General features: G+C 34.0%; 1 long non-coding RNA gene across 1 annotated transcript; it reads right to left on the minus strand.

The window, feature by feature from the left end:
• Window positions 1-96: 96 nt before the first annotated feature.
• Window positions 97-21,380, minus strand: LOC127543636 (uncharacterized). Its single transcript, XR_007949270.1, has 3 exons — window positions 21,177-21,380; window positions 19,480-19,604; window positions 97-273 (listed from the first exon to the last, which is right to left on the minus strand). It is a non-coding gene; the product is annotated as an uncharacterized LOC127543636 (long non-coding RNA).
• Between the last annotated feature and the right edge of the window lie 870 nt (window positions 21,381-22,250).

Genomic DNA, 22,250 nt, shown 5'->3' on the forward strand with positions numbered 1-22,250 from the left:
GTATTTGTTATCTTTCCCCATTTGAATGTAAGGAGAATAAAGATTGCTTTATTCTTTGCATTTGTATCCCTAGTGCCTGACAGAGTAGGAACTTAATGTTTTGAGGGTTTTTTTTAATTATTTAATTATTTTTTTAAATGTTTGATAAAGTTCTTGAAAGCCAGGTCATGTCTTCTTTTGCATTCCCCAGTGCCTAAATAGTGCTGTGCTTCCAGTAGATGGTTAACAAATGCTTCTTAATTATCTGATTTTTTGCTTCCATCAGGATCAGTCCTAGGAGGAAAAAAATTATGAAATAGCAGAAATTTGTTTTTGACACTCATGTTATTATTTCCAAATTTACTACTTTCTTCCCACTGCCAGCCATATGCATTTCCCACATACCCAGTATCCTTGTGTTGGCCATACAATGTCCTATGCTCAAAATCCACCCAGTCTTTTACCTCCATTAATTTTTTTTATTTTCTCATTGTGAAGGGGAGAGGGAAAGTGTTCCCTTTAATCACTCTTAGAGATTGTGTCCCTTTTTCTGATCTCAGAGATCAGGATCTCCCAGACTCCAAGGAGTCTAGAGAAGACCCACCCTTCCAGGATAAAAGAAGCAATACTATTCGGGGGCAAACCAACTCCCATATAAATTCTAAATTCTCATTCAATTGAGAAATCCTGGTCAGATTCAGTTTGGGCTGACCCAGCCCCCACCAAGATACCCAATATAATAGCATCCCTTAACTAAGGTCTTTGCAGATGGCCCTAGGTAGTTTGTTCATTCCTGGTGGTCAAGAGGTTAGTGGCATTGAGAGCATTCAAACTGCATCAATTGTACTGCTAAGGAGGGAAGGAATTTGACAAATTAAGTTATACTATTATTTAAATGGTTAATAAAAACAATGTGTTATCCTAAGAGATTTCATTCAGCCATTACTCATTAGTAAATTTCCATTTCTAACTAGACATTTTTATTTTTCTGCCACTGAATCAAAATTTCTAGCTAGAAATGGAAATTTACAATTGTTCAAGGGCAATATTAGGAACTGTTTTTTAAAACTTGCCATTTACTTATTTGTTTAATTAATTTAAAAATCTCTATATACCACACTTCAACTTTTTTTGTTCTTTTAAAAATAAAAAAGTACTTCAATAATTCTTCACATTTGTATCATTAAAGAAACAGCTGTTAGGTCGTATGACCAAAAAAAAAAAAATTCTAAAGAACTAAATATAATTAACTGTAATAGCAATTGAAAACTGGGCAGTAGATTTTTCCTTTATAAACAACGTAATTTAAAAATAAGTACTCCAGATGGTACAACACCTGGATGTTTTCAATTTTTTTTTAAATGACTAGCATATTTACATCTTTCCTATCAGTAATCTAATAATCAGAGTACATTGTTTTCAGTAAAATACAGAATTGGGCTAATTCCTTTTCAAGCAGTATCTTAGTCGTTTAATATGGTCTAACAAATCCATTTCAATATTACTTGCAAATATCCCATAGTTAAATATAACCAGTGGTGTGATAGTAAATGTTCAATAACAGGCTCTGGGGGAGGGGTAAGTGTTCACATGACACACTTTTAAATTTAATCTGCATGATTAACACAAGACTAATGGTGTCATACTCAAATAAAAACAGATCCCTGTGGGCCACATATTGATTTAGAAAACTACAATTAACAGTATCTACATTGTATTGTATTTTTACTTATTTTATTAAACACTTCCCAATTATATTTTATTTTGGTCCAAACTGAGAGTTTCATATTTCTGGTAGAAAAACAACAAAATAATAAATCCAGTCTTAAGTTGTACTCTGCTGATTTCTGTGATGTAAATATATATCCTGAAATTTTGATAATTACTTCTTGGGTAAGTTTCAGATCACTCTGTATATATACAGCTTTCTAAAAATCTCTGTTTTTAAACATTATGAATTCTTCCTCTTCCATTATTTGGACCTCTTCACATCACCTTATAGTGTCAATTTTCCTCATTAATTAGTCTCTTCTCTAACTTGCAAATCTTAATAAACATATTAATCTCAAATCTCATTATAAAACTTTGTGTTTGGAGATCATAATAATAATATAAATGTAATATATTTATATTATACACAAAATATATACAAAAAAAAAGGTAACAATTCATTACCACAAGTATCTAGTTACCCAATTCTTTATATGCAAAATGAGAATGGATACCCATGAATGAAGATGGGGTACAAGTTAGTACTCCCAAGGTAAGAAAAATATTAATTACTTTTGAAGACAAATGCAGATATGAAGCCAGTTTGACTCATCCAAATAGTGTTTTGAGTGGGGATTTCCACTACTGGGATGGATCAAGTTGGCTTTGATTTCAATAGGACAGTTCAGAGTGCTCAGTATTGGCCAAAGAGTAGATATCCTGGAATTTCTTAAGTTCTTCCAATTCTCCATGGAAAAGGGGGAGAAAAATGACCGCAAATGAGCTTCTCCTCTGAACTACAGTTATTGCCAAGCTAAATGTTGTTACAAATCAGGATGAGAGGAAAAGGAGAAAACCAAGATAATAGAATACCCAAGACCTGTGCAACTACTATAAACTAGAAAGGCTGCCAGACCTTTCCAGAACTTCAGTTCCTGGACCTAGATTTGAGAAATGTATCTAAAGCAAGGATTTGGGCAAGATTTATCTTTTTTTTCCCTCATTCTCTTTCCAGCTATGAGGAACTAAGAGAAAAACCATAGAAGAGAATATCAGTGGGATTGCTATGATAGAAAGGTTTCTGCTCAAGAAAGCAATTAGTTGTGGTGAAATGAAAGAAAAGGAAGCTTACTTAGGAGAAATTAGATCAAGGAATTAAGTAGAATTCCCATGACTATAAAATGAATGCTCCTTATTTTACTATTCATTTACTTAGGTGGTTAATCTGTGAGTTAAAATTATGAATTTGAAAAAAAGTAAATGAATAAAGCAACACTGTGATAAGGAAAACAGAATTGTGTGTTGAAACTAAAACAGAGATTAAATGACATATTCAGAGATAAGAGACCCCATTATATCTGTGGGAATAAAGTACTGGCTGACTGAAATCCATATTACTTTATAGTCAAATCTTTAAGGGGCCCAAATATGTTATATGAGACTATTATATAGGAAAACATTGTTTTTGCAGTTTTACAACATTTGAATACTTGAACAGACTATGATATTTGTTTTTGGTTGAAAAGTTTTTTTTTTCATTTTTTCCCTATTTTCAGCAGGATTGACAGAAATTTTGTTGTTGCTTCTGAGACCCTCTTTTTCACCAAAATAATGATAGTCATTAATCACTATTATATGGATGTATTATTGAACATTCACATTTGTTGGGTTCTGTTGTAAACTAGTAAGCTAAATTAAACAAAATGGTTGTTAAATCTTTCAAATATTGTAGAAAAGATAAATCATAATGCTAGATCCCCCTAGCTTTAAGAATACTTGCTAACTATGGAGACAAGAGTATTAAAAGTGCTTTCGAAGACCTTAGCTTAATAAATACAAGGTCTCCCATTTCATCCAGGGTCATCTCTAATCATTCTTATCTATATCTGACCACTAGATTCATGGCCATGGAGGGGAAAGTGAAGCAGGTGACCTTGTGTAGCCCTCCCTCACTTAAATCCAATTCACTTGTATGTCATGACACACCTCTCTGATGTGTTTCTTTTTCAGGAAAGGTGGTTGTTTATCCATCATCACCATTCTATTGGATGATTTAAGGGAGTATGAAGTAATAGCTAAAGTATACAAGAAGGCAAACAAATCTCTATGTTCTGTGACATAGGTAGAACACCAGTGTATTCTAGCATTACTGGAGGGAGAAGAGTTAAAGAGACTGTATGCATACTGGTCACTAGACCTCCCACTAAGAATTAGGAGGAAGAAGGTACAAAATCCTCATGGAAAAAAAAATGTATTATATAAGATATCTGATTGGGAGGAGTTTCATATTTTTATTAGAAGCAGAACTGGAGAGGAAGATCAGCCCCTATTCTTACTGTTACAAATTCAAAGAATTCATTAAATCAAAATGAAAGCACTTCTCAGAGAAGCAACATTCAATTCAAATTAAGCCTCTATTAAGTACCTGTCTATTAAACTGTGTACTGGACCTATGGAAGACTAAAGATGCAAAGACAAAAAAAAAAAAAAAAAAAAGGAAACATTCTGTTGGGAAGAACATCAACATATTAATTAAAAACATAATATATGTAGTAAATACAAAATAATATGAGAGAGTGGAATAGAAAGTACTAACAATTGAGTAGATCAAGAAATGCTTTATGTAAGAAGCTATCAGCTGAACTGAGCCTTGAAGAGTTCCATACCAAGAAGGAGAGGCAAGGATAGAGACCAGCTCAGGTCTGAGGGACAGTATCTGCAAAGACATAGAGGCAAGAAACAAAATGTCACATATGAGTAACAGCAAAGAGGTCAGTTTAACTGGAATATAGAGTATATTAGTGGAAATATCAGGAAATCAGTCCAGAAAGATAAGTTGGAACCAGATTTAAAAGGCATTTAATAGCCAATAGAAGTGGATTGCATTTTATATTAAAGTTTGGAAGGATTCTGGGAAGATGGTGAAAGAGAAAGATCAGAAAATTTCAGGCTGTCCAGATTTCAATAACAAATTTGTACTTCAGGATGAACACAAATCTATGAAAAACAATAAAACTTGGGGCAGAACAGAGGTCCTCCTGGGACAACCTAAGAAGACCCAAAGACCAACCCAAAGAATGGGAGTTTAACAGGTATGAAGGGTAAACCCTTCCTGACTAGTTCCACAGAAACAGAAAGTGAGAAGCCCTGGGGCTAAACTGGGTTCAGGCTGGAGTCTCAGCTCAAACTACAGAAATTTTTACTACCTGTAGAGTCTGAATCCAGGAAACTTCAACCAATTAAGAATGCTAGGCTCAACTGTTACTGTGGGCACTTGCAAGAGGGTGGAGCTCTTGGTATGGTATTTCCTGGTCGGAATGGAGAGCTGAAGGGAAGCTTGAGACATCATCCCCCTACCCCACAATTAGGGTGCTTACACTAATACCTCTTATTTTAAAAAAATGAACCAGCAAAGAAGAATGAACTCCACCATTGAAACATATTATAGGAACAGGGAAGACTGGAATTTATCTTCAGAGGATACGTTAAAAAAAAAAAAAACCCAAACTTCTATCCCAAAGAGTAATGTGAAAAGGCTCCCTGCCTAGAGAGAATTTATAGAATAATTCAAAAAAGAATTCAAAAATCAAATGAGAGACATTGAGGAAAAACTAAAGAAAAAAATTAATACCATCCAAGAAAAACAAGATTATGAAGAAAAAAAATTAACCAATTAGAAAAGGAGGTACAGAGCCTCAAAGATGAAAATAACTCTTTGAAAGCTAAAATAAAGCAAGGGGAAGCCAGTGAAACTATGTGCACCAAAGAAATAACAAAATAGAGTGTAAAGAATGAGAAAATAGAAGAGAATGTGAAATATCTCATAGAAAAGCAACAGATCTGAAGATCAATAAGAGAAAATATAACAATAATTGGATTGGCAGAGAGTTGTGACCAAAAAGAGAACCTTGACACAATAATCCAGGAAATTATTCTAAAAAATTGCCCTGGAATGATAGAACATGAGGGGAAAGTAAAAATAGAAAAAAATCCACCAATTACCACCTCAACAAGATCCTTTGTGGAAAACACACAATATTATTGCCAAATTTTGCAACCCCCAAATCAAAGAGAAAATTTTGCAAGAAACAAGAAAAAACAATTCAAATATGCTAGAACTATAATTAGAATTATATAAGACTTAGCAGCTACAATAAAAGACTGCCAGTCTTGGAAGCATATCTACAGACAAGCAAAATAATCGAGGTCTGTGGCCAAAAATATTACATCTAGAAAAATTATCTATAATTTTCAATGAGAAAAATGGTCATTCAACAACATACAGATTTTCAGAACTTTCTATCAACTAAACCCAAACTTTACAGAAAATTTAACAGATAAGAGCCCATATAAAAGAGCAATTTTAAGCACTCAACATGGACTGTTTAACATGGACAAATTGTTTGTTTTGTCTACATGGGAAATGTATACTTCATGTTTAAGATTCACATCAACAGTAAGGTAAGCTTAAAAGAAAGATTGGCAGAGTAAAGGTAAAAAATAGTGATCATGTTATACAAATGAGATGCAGAAGAAGAATAGACATAGAGGAATTAGAGGGGGAAGGAAGGCTCTTTGTTCTGAAAACTTACTTACATCAAAAATACTACATATATACCATGAAGGGTATAACACCCTCCAAAATCTATAAAGAAATAAAAAGGGAATAGCAAATGGGGAAGCAAAAAGTGAGGAAAGAAGACAAGAGAGAGATCTCTGGGTAGGGTGAGGTTAAAATGGAAAACATAGGAATATTATTGACAAATTTTGGAACCCACAGATCAAAAAGATAATTTTACAAAAACCAAATAAAAAATTCAAATATGCTGGAGCTGCAGTTAGGATTGTACAAGATTTATCGGGAGCTACAATAAAAGATTTTGGGTCCTGGAATTATAGTGTCAATCAAAAGAACTAGACTTGTGGCCAAAAATATCACATCTAGAAAAACTACAATTTTCTATGAGAAAAATGGTCATTCAACAACATACAGATTTTCAGAACTTTCTATCACCCAAACCCAAACTTAATAGAAAATTTAATATATAAGAGCCAACACCAAAAATTAATTTCAAGAGACTCAACATGACAAATTGTGTTTTTTACATGGAAACGTATATCATATGTTTAAGATTAGCATCAGTAATGGGGTAACTCAAAAGAAAGATTGGCTGAGCTGAATATGATCTGACTCTAAAAAAGCTAAATTGTCTAGGGAAAAATCCTAAAGGCAATAGGGAGTCTTTTTAAGTTTCTTGAGCATGGAAGCGATAGGGTTACATCTGTACTGAAAATCAATCTGGCAACTTTGTGGAGGATGGATCAAAAAAAGAAGACACTACAAGCAAAGGGACCGATTAAAAGACTGTTGTAATAGATGAGATAGCTAGTAATAAGGGTCTCAAAGAGGTTATATTTTGAAGGGAGAGGAGATGAAGAAATGATGTACAGATAATGGGGATAGAATAAATAAGACTTGGCAGCTCCTTTCCTTGAGAAGAACCATTCAAATCCTAAATAGCATAGGTCACTGAAGTACTCCAGCAATAGCAAGAAATTGATACTGAAAAAGAGAGGCAACTAATGGAAAGCTTCAAGAGATCAGCTTCATTTCATTTGCAATCTGAAATCATAGGTCCCAGAGGACTCATAGGGTTGTGATGTTGGTAAAGATTATAAAAGTAGTTTGGGAAAACTGAGACCCTATACTAGACCTATGGCTAACTCTATTCTTATATACTTTGCAAACTGGCTGCTCCAGAAGCTGCTAATCAAAGTAGCCAGAAAGATGGCATATTTGAATGCTACCAGACTATCCCAAATGAGCAATAAATGACTAGATAAGAGGGATTTGTCCACACACCTGGCCATTCTTGAAAGAGATGAAAAGCAGATTGAGTGTGACCAGCTACTGTGGAAAGCAAATTTGAAAAAAGTTTAAGAGCACAAAATGAGGTCTGACAAATAAAGAAAAATGCCTTTAGCTGTCTCTAAGACATCTTTCTTATATATGGGCCAAGGAATAAAATTGAAAAGGTATTCCTAAATACTCAGAAGACAGAAGTCCATGGAAAATTAAATGAACAATGAAAAATTAGGCAATATTTGTCCTCTCAGAAAGATAGAAGGACCATGGGACAAGATGTCCTAGTGGTTGGATATAAGAACCCTCCCAACAGACCTCAGCTAGAGAGGCAGAGCTATATTCTGTTATAAGTATAAACTAGGTAGACATGGGTTTTGTTAGCACTCAGAAAAAAAAAATGAAAAGTTTGTGATACCAGAACCTGAATGTAATTTGATTTTGTAAAATAGAAATGGAGTTGAGAAACATCTTAATCCCTTAAAGCTTGAGTTTATTAACCTTACCAATAACAATATTCTGCCAAACGTATTGAAAGTTCCATCTCTAAATAATTTTTCAAGAGCTTCATCTTTTTTCCATGGGACCTAACTCAAGTCAAGGATTTTGTGTCTATTTAAGGAGAAAAAATCAGTCATTGGTATATGTGCCTCTCAAGGATCTTATAAGAATGTAGTAGAGATTATTGTATAACAGGGGACTGGATACTAAACTGAGCTTGTATTAGTAGGCATTAGCATGTTCAGCTAATACAATTCCCCACATGAAAAAGACTGGCAAGCCTTCTTCCAAAAGAGATATAATGACATGTTATAAAGTGTCTTGGAAAGACTTACAGCATGTAAAGATATTTTATAAATTGTCCTTGTCTGTGAAGCATATGATAAGAAAATTCGCTTTTGATTATCTGCAGAGCTAAAAAATGGAATCTATTTAAAAGGCATTATCCAGCAAAAATCTGGTAGTAATCATAATTTCAAATTGTATGGGAAAATAGAAATTAAAATTATAATAGAACTGAATGTGACCTTTAAGAACTAGTCAAATCTAATCAAAATAATAATAATAATAATAATCAAGTTAAGGAACAAAATAGAATTTTAAAAATTAGAAATAATAGACCTCTGGCAACCACTGAAAGAAAACATAAAGGAATTTACACTTTCCATATATGCACAGCACTTTATGATAATGTACTAGATAGGGGATATAGAGGGCTGAAACTCTGAAAAGATGTGCTTGAATCAAACACCAGAGCACTTAAGACTAATTATTTGATGTGAGACAATGGTTCTATATACATATATTTAGATGATATGATAATGTGATGGCTCTCCTCATGATCTGTGCTTGCTGAATGGGTAGTTGATGAGGTAATCATATGCAAGGATTGGAGGGCTGAGGGAGAGAGGTAAGGGTCACTTGACTGCAGGATGAGGAGGAGAGAGGCTGGAGACTCCAGATTCCAGACTCCAGAATACATCTTTGGCAAGCCATGGGGCAGCTTGCCTCCCTCCTTCCTTTCTCCCCCCTAAAGACCAATGACCTTGATTGATCCAGACCCTGACTGATTCTGAGACCCTCCACGGAGCTAGCCCAAACATTATAGAGGAGAAAGGAGAGCGAAATGGAGGAAGATCCTAACCAAAAACTAAGAAACATAACTCAATAAAAGTTGTATTCAATAAAGGGCTTTTGAAAAACAAATTTTAAATGTATCAAAATGTATCAGGATTAAATTATCCTGACCAATTGATGGGTCAAAGAACATAAATATATAGAACATTTCATCAAATAAGATAACAATGAAATGATATATCAAAATTTAAGGGATACAGATAAACCAATACTCAGGAGGAAAAATTCTATCTCTAGATGTTCTTATCAACAAAAAAGACAAAGAACAAATCAACTGACTGGGCATTCACCTAAAAAACTAGAAACAAAATAAAACAAAAATTAATTAAATATCAAAGTAGAAATTAAAACTAAAAGCAAAAAAAAATGAATTGAACAATAAAATTAGCAACTTTTTAAAAAATAATAAAATGAATTAAAAGGTAGCTGATTTTTATGAGAAAAAAATTGTTCAAATCTGAAAAAAAAAAGACAATTTAGTAATTGAAGAGGAAATAAAGGAAACTATTAGAAACTATTTTGCCCAATTATATACCCTACACAAATAATTCAGATAAAATGAATATTTATAAAAATATGAAATGCCCAAGGTCAACAGATGAATAAGTAAGTTACAAAAATAAGCCAGAAAAAATAAATTTAACTAACCATAAATAAACTTTCAAAAAGAAAATAATCTAGGTTCAGTTGTATTTACAAGTGAACTGTAACAAGTATTGAAAGATCAATTAATTTTAATTTTATATAAACCATTGGCAAGAAAATAATAAAAGCACTAGAAAGAAGCTTTCTATCTCTTTTATAGTTTTGATACTCAAACCAAAGAAAGACAAAACAGAGAAGTATAAAACAAAGTTATTAATGAATGATGATGCAAAAAAATTCAGATAAAATATTTATAAATAGGTTACAACAGCATTTTAAAAGCATTATCATTGTGATTTATTGAATTTATACCAGAAATGTAGAACAGATTCAATCTAAACAAAATTATAAATATTCAATAATAAACATCTGTTAAGCCATATCAATCAACCTACCAAAGGATTATTATATAGAGCTAGAAAGAAAAAATATTAATAAAAGTCACGTAGAAAAATGTCAAGAATCTCAAGAGAAATAATGTGGGGAGGAAGAGAGCCTAGCAACACCAGATATCAAAATATGTTAAAGAGTAGGAATCATCAAAACTAGTTTTAAAAACTCATTTATAAATAGAAGCCATACACTTAAAGAGATTAGGTATACAAAAAACAGAAGTAATTATATACAACATACAGAAACAAGTAAACAATTTAGCCTAGGGTTAAATAAATCCAAAGGCTCCAATTCTGAAATAAGAATTAATTACAAGGGGGAAAAGCTCCTAAGAAAACTGGAAAGCAATCTGGTCAAATACAAGCATAGTTCAACAACTTAAACCTTTCACCAAAATAACTCCAACAGGCTACATATGACTTAGACATTAAAAGTGATATCAAAAACAAAATAGAAAAATAAGAAATAAATTGTCATTCCACTTTATAGAGTAACAACTCTTGACTAAACCAAGAATTGAGAAATCAAAAGAAACAAAGTAGAGAATAGTAATTACAAACAAAGTTTGGAAGGGGAAAAAAAATCACACATCTAAAGTTAGAAGGAAACCTGGCTAACTAGGAAGAATTGTTGCAGCATGTTTCTCTGATAAAGTTCTCATTTCATCATATATATCAAGAACTTTTTTCAAATTTATGAGAATGAGTCATTCCCATATGAACAGGCAGTTTTCAAAGACAGAAATTCAAGCTATTAATAACTGCTAGAAAAAAATCTTCCAAATCATTAATAGAGAATTAAAATCAATCTGAGGTTCCACCATACCCATTAGATTGGCAAAGATGACAAGAGGAAAGTGACAGTTGTGGGAAAGACTAAGGGGCAAAAAAAAAAAAAATCATCACACTATTGTATTAGAGTTATGAATTGGTATAAGTATTCTGGAAAAACTTTTTGGAACTATGCCTAAAAAGAGTCACTGTACATACCTTTTCATCCAGAGATAACACTACTAAGCTGACTGGGTCCACTATAAATTTTTGTTACATGATCACAAATAGTTTCTTATTGTTGCAAAGCAATCCTTTGAAACTTCCCTAAATGATTCACTTATCCCACTTATCCTCTGGCTTTTCCAACTGTTTTCATTACCTTCTGAACTTCCTGGCTTCTTTTCTCCCACCTTCTCAGTTGAGAAATTTGCATCATATTTCACCAAAAAAAAAAAAAAAACAAAACAAAAACCTGAAGCCAATCAATATGAGTTTCCTTCTGTCATCTCTGCCTCATTTCACAACATTCAGATACTTTGATCTATCTTCAATCCTATTTCACAGAAATAGGTGACTTTTTCTTTGGAAAAGCAAAACTCGTTTGTATACCCAAGTATCTTGATTCCATTCCATCTTTTTCAGAAGATTGCCTCTTTATCATCTCCACTCTGTCAGCTGTCTTTTCTCTCTTTCTGCTGCTTCTCTACTGTCTTTGAACACACCCAATCCTTTAAAAAAAAAAAAAGGGGGAGGGTAGGGTGGGGGGAGGAAGAAAACCCATACTTGATTTATAGTATCATTATCTATCATCCTAGAGCTTTCCTCCATTTTGTAACTCAAAGTTTGAGAAGGCCTACTTTAATTTGTATCTCTAACCAAAAAATAATTGGAAACTAAATAATCTCATACTAAAGAATGATTGGGTGAAACAGCAAATTATAGACATAATTAATAACTTCATCCAAGAAAACGATAATAATGAGACATCATACCAAAATGTATGGGATGCAGCCAAAGCGGTAATAAGGGGAAATCTCATATCTCTAGAGGCCTATTTGTATAAAATAGAGAAAGAGAAGGTCAATGAATTGGGCTTGCAACTAAAAATGCTAGAAAAGGAACAAATTAAAAACCCCCAGTCAAACACTAAACTTGAAATTCTAAAAAAAAAAAAAATTTGTATCTTTATTTCCTTTCCTTCACCTCTCTGCCTTCCAGTTTCTGGTCTGATAATTCAACAGAAACTTTTCTTCAAATTTATTAGTGATTTCTAAAATTGCCAGCTCTATTGGCCTTTTCTCATTCCTTATCCTTCTTGATTTTTCTGCAGTCTCTGTCATTGTCAATAATTCTATTGTCCCTGATATTATCTTCTCTTTTGGTTTCCATGACATTTCTATCTCTTAGTTCTCCCTTCAACCTATCTGAAGACTTCATCTCCTTTGATGGATCTCTGTCCAGTCCATGCCTACTAACACTGGGTATTCCTGAAAGGTCTGCCTTGAGCCCTCTTCTTTTTTCCGTTCTATACCATTTGCTTTAGTTACCTTATTATTTCAATTATTATCTCTATGCAGATAAATTTCAGAATTTTTTTTATCCAGTCCTATTCTTTCTCCTAATCTAATTTCAACTTCCTATTGAACATCAAATTAGATGTCCTATAAACATCTTAAAGGCAAAAACTCATTATCTTTCCTCCCAAATTCATTTTTCTTCCCAAAATATCCCTCTGTAGTATCTTTCATATACAATCTTTATTCCCCTCTTACAATGCCATCAATGTGATGAAGGCACTTATCACCTTATGCCTAAACTATTACAATAACTTATAGGTTGTTCTCACTTTCTAAAGTCTCTTCCCACTCTAGTCTATCCTCCACTGACGTATCAAATTGATCTTCCTAAAGTGTAAATTTGGCTCTCTGGCTCTCTGGCTCTCAGTCTCTCTCTTTCTCTCTCTCTCTCTCTTTCTCTCTCTCTCTCTCTCTCTCTCTCTCTCTCTCTCTCTCTCTCACACACACACACACACACACACACACACACACACACACCCCAGCCAATAAACTCAAGTAGTCACTAATTGCCTCCAAAATCAACAATAATTTCCTATTTGGTTTTTAATGACCTTTATAATTTAATCCCTTCCAACCTTTCTAGTCTTGTACAGTACTCCTTTCAATATACTTTATGATTTGATGGTGCTGACTTCCTTGCCCTTCTTTGAATAAGGGAGGAGAAAAGGGACCAAGAATCCACTAAGCACCTATCATGTGCCAAGTATTTTGCAATTATTATCTTATTTGCATAATGTTGCAAACTCTCTAAACTCCAAAAATCTTCACTGACTGCTCCCTCCCCACTCCAAAATCTGGAATTAGCCTCTCCCCCTCTCTGCCTCCTTACTTCTTTGGCTTTCTTCAAGTCTCACCTAAAATCCTTGCTGCCTCTCTTGGTCCCTGTGATATTGCCAACATTTTTCTTGTATTTATCATGTTTGCATATGATTATTTATGTGATTTAGATTTATCAGCTTAATGTGGGCAAAAATTAGTTTTGTCTTTCTTTTTCTATCTCCATGGCTTAACACCATATAGGAATTAAATAAATTGTCTGGTTTTTTGACAAAGAAGTGATGGATTTAAGATATAGAATGAGACACAGTATTTTAAATATAGCTAATGTAAGAATTTGCTTTGCCTGACTAAACATTTTTGCTATTTTGTTTAATGTTTAGTTGGGGAAAGAGAAATTAAATATTCAATAATTAAAATAAGTAATAAAATTATATGAGCAGGCGTGCGCACACCCACACATAAACACCCACACACAATAAGCCAGATTTGTGAGGAAGAACCCTAACAAAAATATTCACCCTCCAAAAGCCATTTTCTGTACCCTAATCCAAAGGCAATATACCATTCAACTATACACACACACACACACACACACACACACACACACACACACACACACATGAATATTTCATTAAAACTGGGAAAAGCATCCCTACCCCACATCTCACTACACCAAAGAAGAAACCACAACTAGTCACTTTAAATATTACCAATCCCCCTGATTCCTAGATCATAGAATTTATACAATGATCACCCGGGGAATCCACATCACTTCTAACTTGTCTGTACTGTCACAAATACTCTAACCATTAAAGAACATCAGATATGATGACCAACACCCAAGTCTCTATCTCATATTCCCAGTTTTTTACCCACACTTAAGACCTACAATCTCTGAGTAATACATTTCTGAAGCTTTATCTTTTCAAATGTTCAGCTTTCTATACTCCCAGTGGTGTCCCCTAAAAATGGGATCCCTTAACAGTGTTTAAAGATAAAGAAGGAACATGTAAAAATGGAAATCCCCTTTCTTCCCTGTTTCTTAAAATCTTTGGAAGTATGGAGGAAAAGGAAAAAGCAACAAATTGGCTAACTCTTCCTAGATAATATTGTAAAAAGATGTCATTGGTTGGTTCCCCTGCCCTAATGCAAGTCATAATGTACTAAGTATCTTATATCTCCAAGTCTGCCATAAGCTTTGTAAATGCTTATAAATACAGTTCTAATGGGCTCTAAACCATTATTCCCCAAGTCCCTTACATTCACCTTGTGAAAGTTATAGTAAGCATAATACCTAGGGACTACCTCTTGAATGAACTGTGCATGAATTCCTTGCGTTTCAATTTAAAGTGATTAATCTTCTTTGCCAGCAGCCAGATAAGAGCACTGGGCCTAGAGTCAAGAAGACCTGACTTCAAATCCAACCTGATATTAACTGAGTGACAATGGCAAGTCATTTAATCCTATTTGCTTCTGTTTCCTCACCTATTAAATGAACTGGAGAAGTTAATAAAATCTGATGAGGTCCTGAATGGTGTTTTGATACAGAGAAACTAAAGAATTGATTCCTGAAGCAAGCACAGAGAAGGCACTAATAGAAATCAGTTTAGCTCCATGGTCTCTCTGGGAAGGTTGTCAGTCTGAAATTCAAGTTGTGTAAAACTCTTGAGACCCATCCTATAGGGATCCTGAGCAATCTCATGTTGCCATGCCCTGTCAGAATTGTCCTGAACTTAAATTTCCCCCCTAAAATATACTTATGGGACATCCCATGGTTGCTGCCTTCCTTTGGGTTGGCCCACTATGACACTCTACCTCACAGTCTTTTTCCCCTTCCCCCATGCTGTGTGGTCTCTCTCCTAACTCCCCTGTTTCCCAATCCCACTTCTCTTCTTTACAGCTAACAAACTCCTTCAGGATAATATGTCTCTTTCAGAAAAACCCCTTTCTATGCTCTCTCAACTCCATTTCCATATTTACCAGTCCTGGTGTCTATTGTATCCCTTCATTTTGTCTATAACCTCTTACCTAAATAAATCTATCTTTTGCCAAAGAGAGTGGCCATTGTGAATTCTTCACATGATCGAACCCCAACTTTTGGTGCCTGCCATCACCTGGCATCTACATCCCCACATCATGTTGGTCCTCAAAGCACATCAGAAACCACTGCAGTATCTTTGCCAAGAAAACCTGAGATGGGGCCATGAAGAACATAATTGAACAGCAACAACAAATCCTCTTAATAATTATATTTTGTCTGAAGCCTTCCTTTGCACTTCTGCCATGGAGAATGTATAGCTATGTACATACCTTATCTTGCCACTACTCTTCCTTAAGGGTTAGGGCTCTCTCATTTTTAATACTTAAATTCTTAGTACATAGTATTTACCTGTTAGGGAAATGTAAAACTGATAGGTTAAGTTGAATTGAAGAATTAATTTCTATAGAAACAGATGTATGTAAATGTAGATTAGATTTTAAGTTTTTTTACAACACACAAAAATGAAATACCTAATTTTATATATATATATATATATACACACACATACACATACACATACACACACACACACACACATATATATAAATAATATATATAATACCTCAAAGATATCTGAAAATTATTTCCTATAGTAACCAGAAAAACATATTTAAAACAAGAGTTTTGTGGGTCTCAAAAAGATTTTCTACAATGTCTCTAGAAAGACATGAAGAAAAAGCAGTCACAAGTGAGGTATTTATGAAGTACTGATATTAACAAAAATAAGGTATGAAAAACACCTTACAAATGGGCCTACAGAAAAATAGATACAGACTAATAAGAAAATATCTTCAGGTCTCAAGCATGGAAATCTGGTGATTGGTTAGCTCTCTTTTATTTAGTTTTATATGCTTTTGTAAACCAAATCAATAGTTTGTAATAATTTTGTTCCAGTAAAAATGGAGAGATCCTTATCATTAATAAAGGATCTCCAACTACAGTGTGATTGTTTTTGTTGTTAGAACCGTACCAGGTTCAGAAAGGGAAAAAATGAGATTTTGTTGAAAAGAAAAAGGCCAGAGAATAAAATGAACAATATTACATAATTTTTAATGAATGAATAAAGAACCATATAAAGTCATCAGCATTTCAAAATCCCTTAATTAAATCAATTTATACCTCTGGTCCTGAAACCATACTACAGCTATTTTTTTTTTCAGGCTTAGCAGGCTTGGAATACAATTAAAACTCAAAGTGATAAAAAAAAAAAAAAAGAATTAATTTAAAAGGTGACTGTTTCCACTCCTATTATATTACTACCACATAATAGTTACCTTCATGTTTTTGGGCTTCACATTAAAATACCTGTAAAGCTTATGGCATGTGTTTGAGTTTGAGTTTTAAATTTGCATCCAGGGCCATAGTTTATAAGCTTTAAAAAGTGAAGAAAATGCTCTCTGGCAAGAATTTCACAACATTCTTCTAGGATAAAATACAAACTCCAGCATTTACATACTCAAAATATAAACTCACAACCTCGTTCCAGCCTTTTCCCAGACAGATTACACATTAGTCCCCAAATCTTGCTCTATGTTTTAGAAAAATAGACCTATTTACTATTCCCCTTATATGAAATTCTATCTCTTTCTCTTCAAGTCAGCAGAATTTAAGTTCTTTGAGAGAACTACTTCATTTTTGTTTGTATTTTCAGCACCTAACACAGTGTCTGACACACAGGTCACATAGGTAGTGCTTAATAAATGCTTGTCAAATTCTCTACTTCACTCAACATTATGTAAGAATATACATAATTCTTATGTATTTATGTATATGAGCAGATATGCGTGTGAATGCATGTGTGTATACATATATATGTATATGTATGTATTTGGGATTAGTACAAATCAGAACTTTTGCCACTTAGTCTTGGACTAAGCAATCTAGAAGTACTGAGAGGTGACTTGCCAAGTTCACACAGGTAGGCAATAGATAGACAAATGATAGATGGGTAGATGAGATGGATAGTTAGATAATATATTGCATACCTACATATATGTGAATCTCTAGACCTGAATATATCTAAATTTATAACTATATCTAGATCTGGATTCATGTCCTGTCTTTGAAACATTCTAGTTGTGTGACACTAGCAAAAACATACTTTCAGTGCCTCTAGCCAACTCTCCAAGATTCTGAAGTTGCAAAACAGTTGCATTGATAGGATTTTTCTCAATGGGAATTTAATACATAGGTGAAATAAATCAGGACCAAATACTGTATTTTCTCTCTCCTTCTCCCTTTCCCTCTTCTTCTCCCCTTCCCCTCCTCCTCTGCGCACTCTTTTTCTCTTTCTCCCCCACTCTCTTCCCTCTCACTATCCTCTCTCTTTCCTCCTCTTTCTCTTTTCCTCCTTCCTTCCCTCCCTCCCCTCCTCTCTCTCTCTCACTCTTGTACATGCTTCTATAGCCCACATATATAAACACAAAGCAAACAATAAAACTACTCTGTGCCTGCTCTAACATGAGATGAACATGTCACTATATCTGTTTTCTTTTTTAAGGTTATGGCAAAAGTCCCTGGTTAATGTATTCACTGAAATAGAGTGACATCAACAATCCTAAAAGATTCAAGCATCCCTGAGTAGCATAGGGCATAACTTAACTTTAAGCAACTGATTTTTGTGAGCAGAAAAATAAAGGAAGAGAACAACCATTCAACTCGTTGCTTGTCTGACAAATGGAAAGCATACAAAATCTAAAATCAAGTGCAAACACTATAGAGGAAAAACAAAGAGGATCATTTACTACATTGCACCCTATACCAGGAAACAACTTTAGCATACTATAAGAATGAAATTTCATCTGTAAACTTCCTACTAGGGTTTCTAAGTAGATAACCAATTCCTAGAAATATATGCATGTAAATCATCTCATTTTGAATGCTAAGATTGGACTTCAAGGTGCAATCAGATCAAATTTAGAAGGGAAGCAGATAGTCTTTTTTTTCTGTGTGATAAGCTGGCCTAATGAAAAGTCTAGTATGAGGTCATACTTTAAAATTGGGGAAAAGTTCATTCCGAATTGTGTGCTTTGATTTTGCTTCAGTATACATTTGCCTCATAATTTTCTCCAAAACATTTAACCATAAAAATCTTTCTATGCAGAATATAAGACATACTTATGCAAGGGCTGCAGAAATCCCTTAGAAAAACCAACATGAGCTTTAGGCCAATGATTTGCCTCGGGAATGGACTGAAAGAAATGAGTTCTGGCTTTCCTTCCCTTCTTTCCTGTTGCATTTCTCAGTGAGCTGACACTGCCAGTTCAGCACTTTTCACTTTCAAATGTCTGTGTTGCTTCCTTAGCTACAAGAGTGTGTGAATTGCATGAAGATTCACACAAAGTAAAAGGTAATGTTGAAAACAGAGAACATATTTCTCATGTCATGGTACATTTCTTTAGAACAAAATAGTATAAACATTTCTTTCCTTTTAGATTATTTTACCTTCAGTTATAATAGTTTTGGAGTAAAAGTTCAGTAAGTCAATTTATTCACTTAAACTCTAAGAGCAAAAGTAATTAGTAAAATATTAGCACAAAAGAGAATTTTTAATAACCACCTAAGTTTGTTCATCTGAGTAGAGGGGCAAATTTTATAAAAAGAAAGGAGCCTTATTGAATGCAGACTTTACAAATAAAGGAAAGTTTATTTGAATTAACAACAACAATGTCATTTCAGGGTTATAGTTTGTGGATTATAGTATATAGGTTGTGTTGAAGTCAAAAGCTGAAAAAAAAAGTTCCCCATAAAAGTTTAGGAGAAGGAGAAAGCATCTTTCATCAATGAAATGCCATAGTCTATAAAGAGGCCTATAAGTTGTATTTTATATATAAAATATCATAAATATGAGAATATTCTTCTGAAATAAGAAGCAATCAGGTTCTTTTAAAGGCTGATTTTAACAATAATGATAATAGCAAATTCTGAAGAAAGTTAAACATGACAACAAGAAAGAAAAATCTGAATGATCACTTGCACAAAATTAATCTACCAATTTGTTTTTAGCAGTGCACTAATATGTAATTATTAATATTTTGTTTTACTAAACTATGATTTTGTATATTTACTACAGATACCCACTGCATTTTTTGTGGTTGTTAATTTGTAGTTTTTGGACCAGGTCTGAAATGTCATAGGTATAAGGAACTTTCAATGAAGACACTCTGCCAAATCAGATTGACATCTTCTCTCCAACTTAGAGTTGCCTGGGAAATAAAGAAGTAAAGAAACTTACCCAGAGTCACACAGCCAGTAGTGTCAAGAGTGAAGGCTTAACTCAGAACTTCAGATTACAAAACTGGCTCTCATTCCACTATATCATATTATCTATCTAAAGTTAAATATAAAATTGATATTGTCTTTATGTAACTATCAATTATACATCTTTCTGATAATGATCAATAATTATAAATTGAAATTTCAAATTTAGAAATGAATTATATAGAATCACATCTATCTTCCAAAATCAGCATAGTTATGAACTAAAGAAATGTTATGGAGAATTTTATCTTTTGTCCAGGTGTGGCAATAACTAGGAATATCTTTTCTTATTCTCATACATAATTTAAAATTGAATTCATGCTCTATTTTTACTAAAGAGCTATAGCTTTATCTTATATTCATAAGTGTACCAGGATCAAAGACAACAAATTCTTATTTGAATAGGAGAATAGATTTCCTAACTATGTAACAATTACTTTTACCTTACACAAAAATAGGTGTCAATGGAGAAATGAGGCAATATTATTGGATCACTTCTGCACAAACCTCTCCAAACCATTTTCTTTCCCCAGGACCAAACTTTTTACACAGAGAACAAAATAGTCACTGTTGTCCATCCAGTAAAGCTACTGAAATAAAGGGGGAATCCAAGCAATAGGGTGAATTTAAATACATCTTCAAAATACTTTCTTCAATGAAGTGGAGGAGAATGCACCCAACTTTCTATTGTTAATGAAGTCATGAGTATAACATTGTATGTTTAGCAGGTGGGACGGGGAGAATGGGAATAGAATCTCTGATTTCAATTAATATAGAGAACTTCCAGTGAGGAAACTTCTATGCAGACTGATTCCTGCTCTGAATATATAGTCTTCAAGAGAGTCAAAAAGACAAGTGGAACTTGAACCTAGGAAAATAAGTGAAACTTGAACCTAGAAAGAGTTTTCCTAATTGAGTCTTTGTGACTACACACTAGGCAGTGCTGTACCTCTCAAAAGTGGATTAAGAAAAAGGAAAGCATATAGAGTAATATTCACGTTATAGGTAAATGTCTATTGAAAGATTTCTTTCAATATTTATTATTTCTCTATTTATTGATTTGTAATTAGAAGCCCCAAACCAGCACAAAGGGCGGTAATCTAGGAGGTAATATAGGTTGTTTTCATGTTTGCCACTGACAAAGGGCAGTTTGAATCTGAACTTGTTGAGACAGCGGAGCATATCCCGAAGTTCTATCGGATGGGGTGAATGTTGAGACTGGCAAATGCTGAGGGTAAGATTTGCCTCTACCGTCAGTATCCAGTTTGACTTAAGAAGGTCAATGTAGCTATTTTCACCTAAACCCAGTCAAGGCAATACTTGTTTTTGTGACCGAAATCTCTGTGGTCAACTTCAGCTCTAAGCAAGAACCAGTCCCCCTCACCAATGCTCCTACTATTTAAAAAAAAAAAAAAAACCGGATAGAGGAAATTGCTTTGGGTTTCTAATTCTCCAGCTGAGCATGCTCCAAAGAGCGAGCCAGTCTGGGTCTTAAGTAAAAGGCATTTGCACCATACCAGCTTGTCCTTCTCCATGGCTCCTGTCGTCTTTCAGAAGTCTGTTTCCTCTGTCGGGTGCACTCCACGAGCTTTTTCTCAGTCTTTCTTAGAGTCCTACCTGTCCCAGGTGCTCCCGCTGCTACAGCTGCTGCAGCTTTAGTCTCTCTTGGCCTCCGGTCCACCCTGACTAGTCAAGCCACCTCTTACTATATACTGTGCTGTTTGCTGCTAACACTGTTGCCATGGTGATCAAGAATACTCAGATACTCAACTCCACATCACAATCGCCCTCCTTCCTCCTCCCTTTCACATTCTTGCCTTGTTTCGTGCTTTCCTCTCCTTGGTGCTTTAGCAACTTGTATCAACTTGCTCTGCAGACCACCTGCAATCAGACCGTATGCAAAGGACAAAGCTGAAGTACTATCTTTTTTAGTCAGGTTTCGTTCATTGCAATCTTTGCAAGCATTGTGTTTAAGTTAAATTGGTAATGGTAGCCTGCTCATCCTAATTGTCATAGCAAGCTATATACAGATAATCCACTCATTTGTACTACTGTTTAAGTAGATTTTTAAATCCCAGTATGTTTTAAAAGAAAATAGTTGCAAAGGGCTATTTAAAATAATCCAGATTTAAATTAGCATCTCTTCTTAGAGTTTTGGTGCTTTCAAATATATTTAGTTCCCTTTCCTTTTCAGTTATCAGCAATTTACTACTGATTAGAATTCAATGGAATATCATCAGTAACACTAACTTTGAACTTAATCTCGTTTAGCCCTTTCCTTCATTGGAAAAAACTCAATCTCATGGCAATAATAAAGATGTATTAGTAGATAATAAAAATTTATCAGTACAAGGCAATTGTTCACATGTTACAATCCAAAACCTATGATGCCAAAGTTCCCATTTTTAGTCTTGTTCATTAAAGAATAAACTTAAGAACTAAAGATATTTTTCCCAAGTGGATTTTATTTAGTACAACTCAGGGTTAGCCTCATCCACAGCAAAAGATTGTTCTTCAAAACATTCAAAAGAGAAAGTAACTTTAGTCTTCTCATGTCTCTCTGTATTTAAATTGTTTCCCCATCCTTTCAT

The sequence above is a fragment of the Antechinus flavipes genome, chromosome 1 (genome assembly GCF_016432865.1).
Source record: "Antechinus flavipes isolate AdamAnt ecotype Samford, QLD, Australia chromosome 1, AdamAnt_v2, whole genome shotgun sequence".
Classification (NCBI taxonomy): domain Eukaryota; kingdom Metazoa; phylum Chordata; class Mammalia; order Dasyuromorphia; family Dasyuridae; genus Antechinus; species Antechinus flavipes.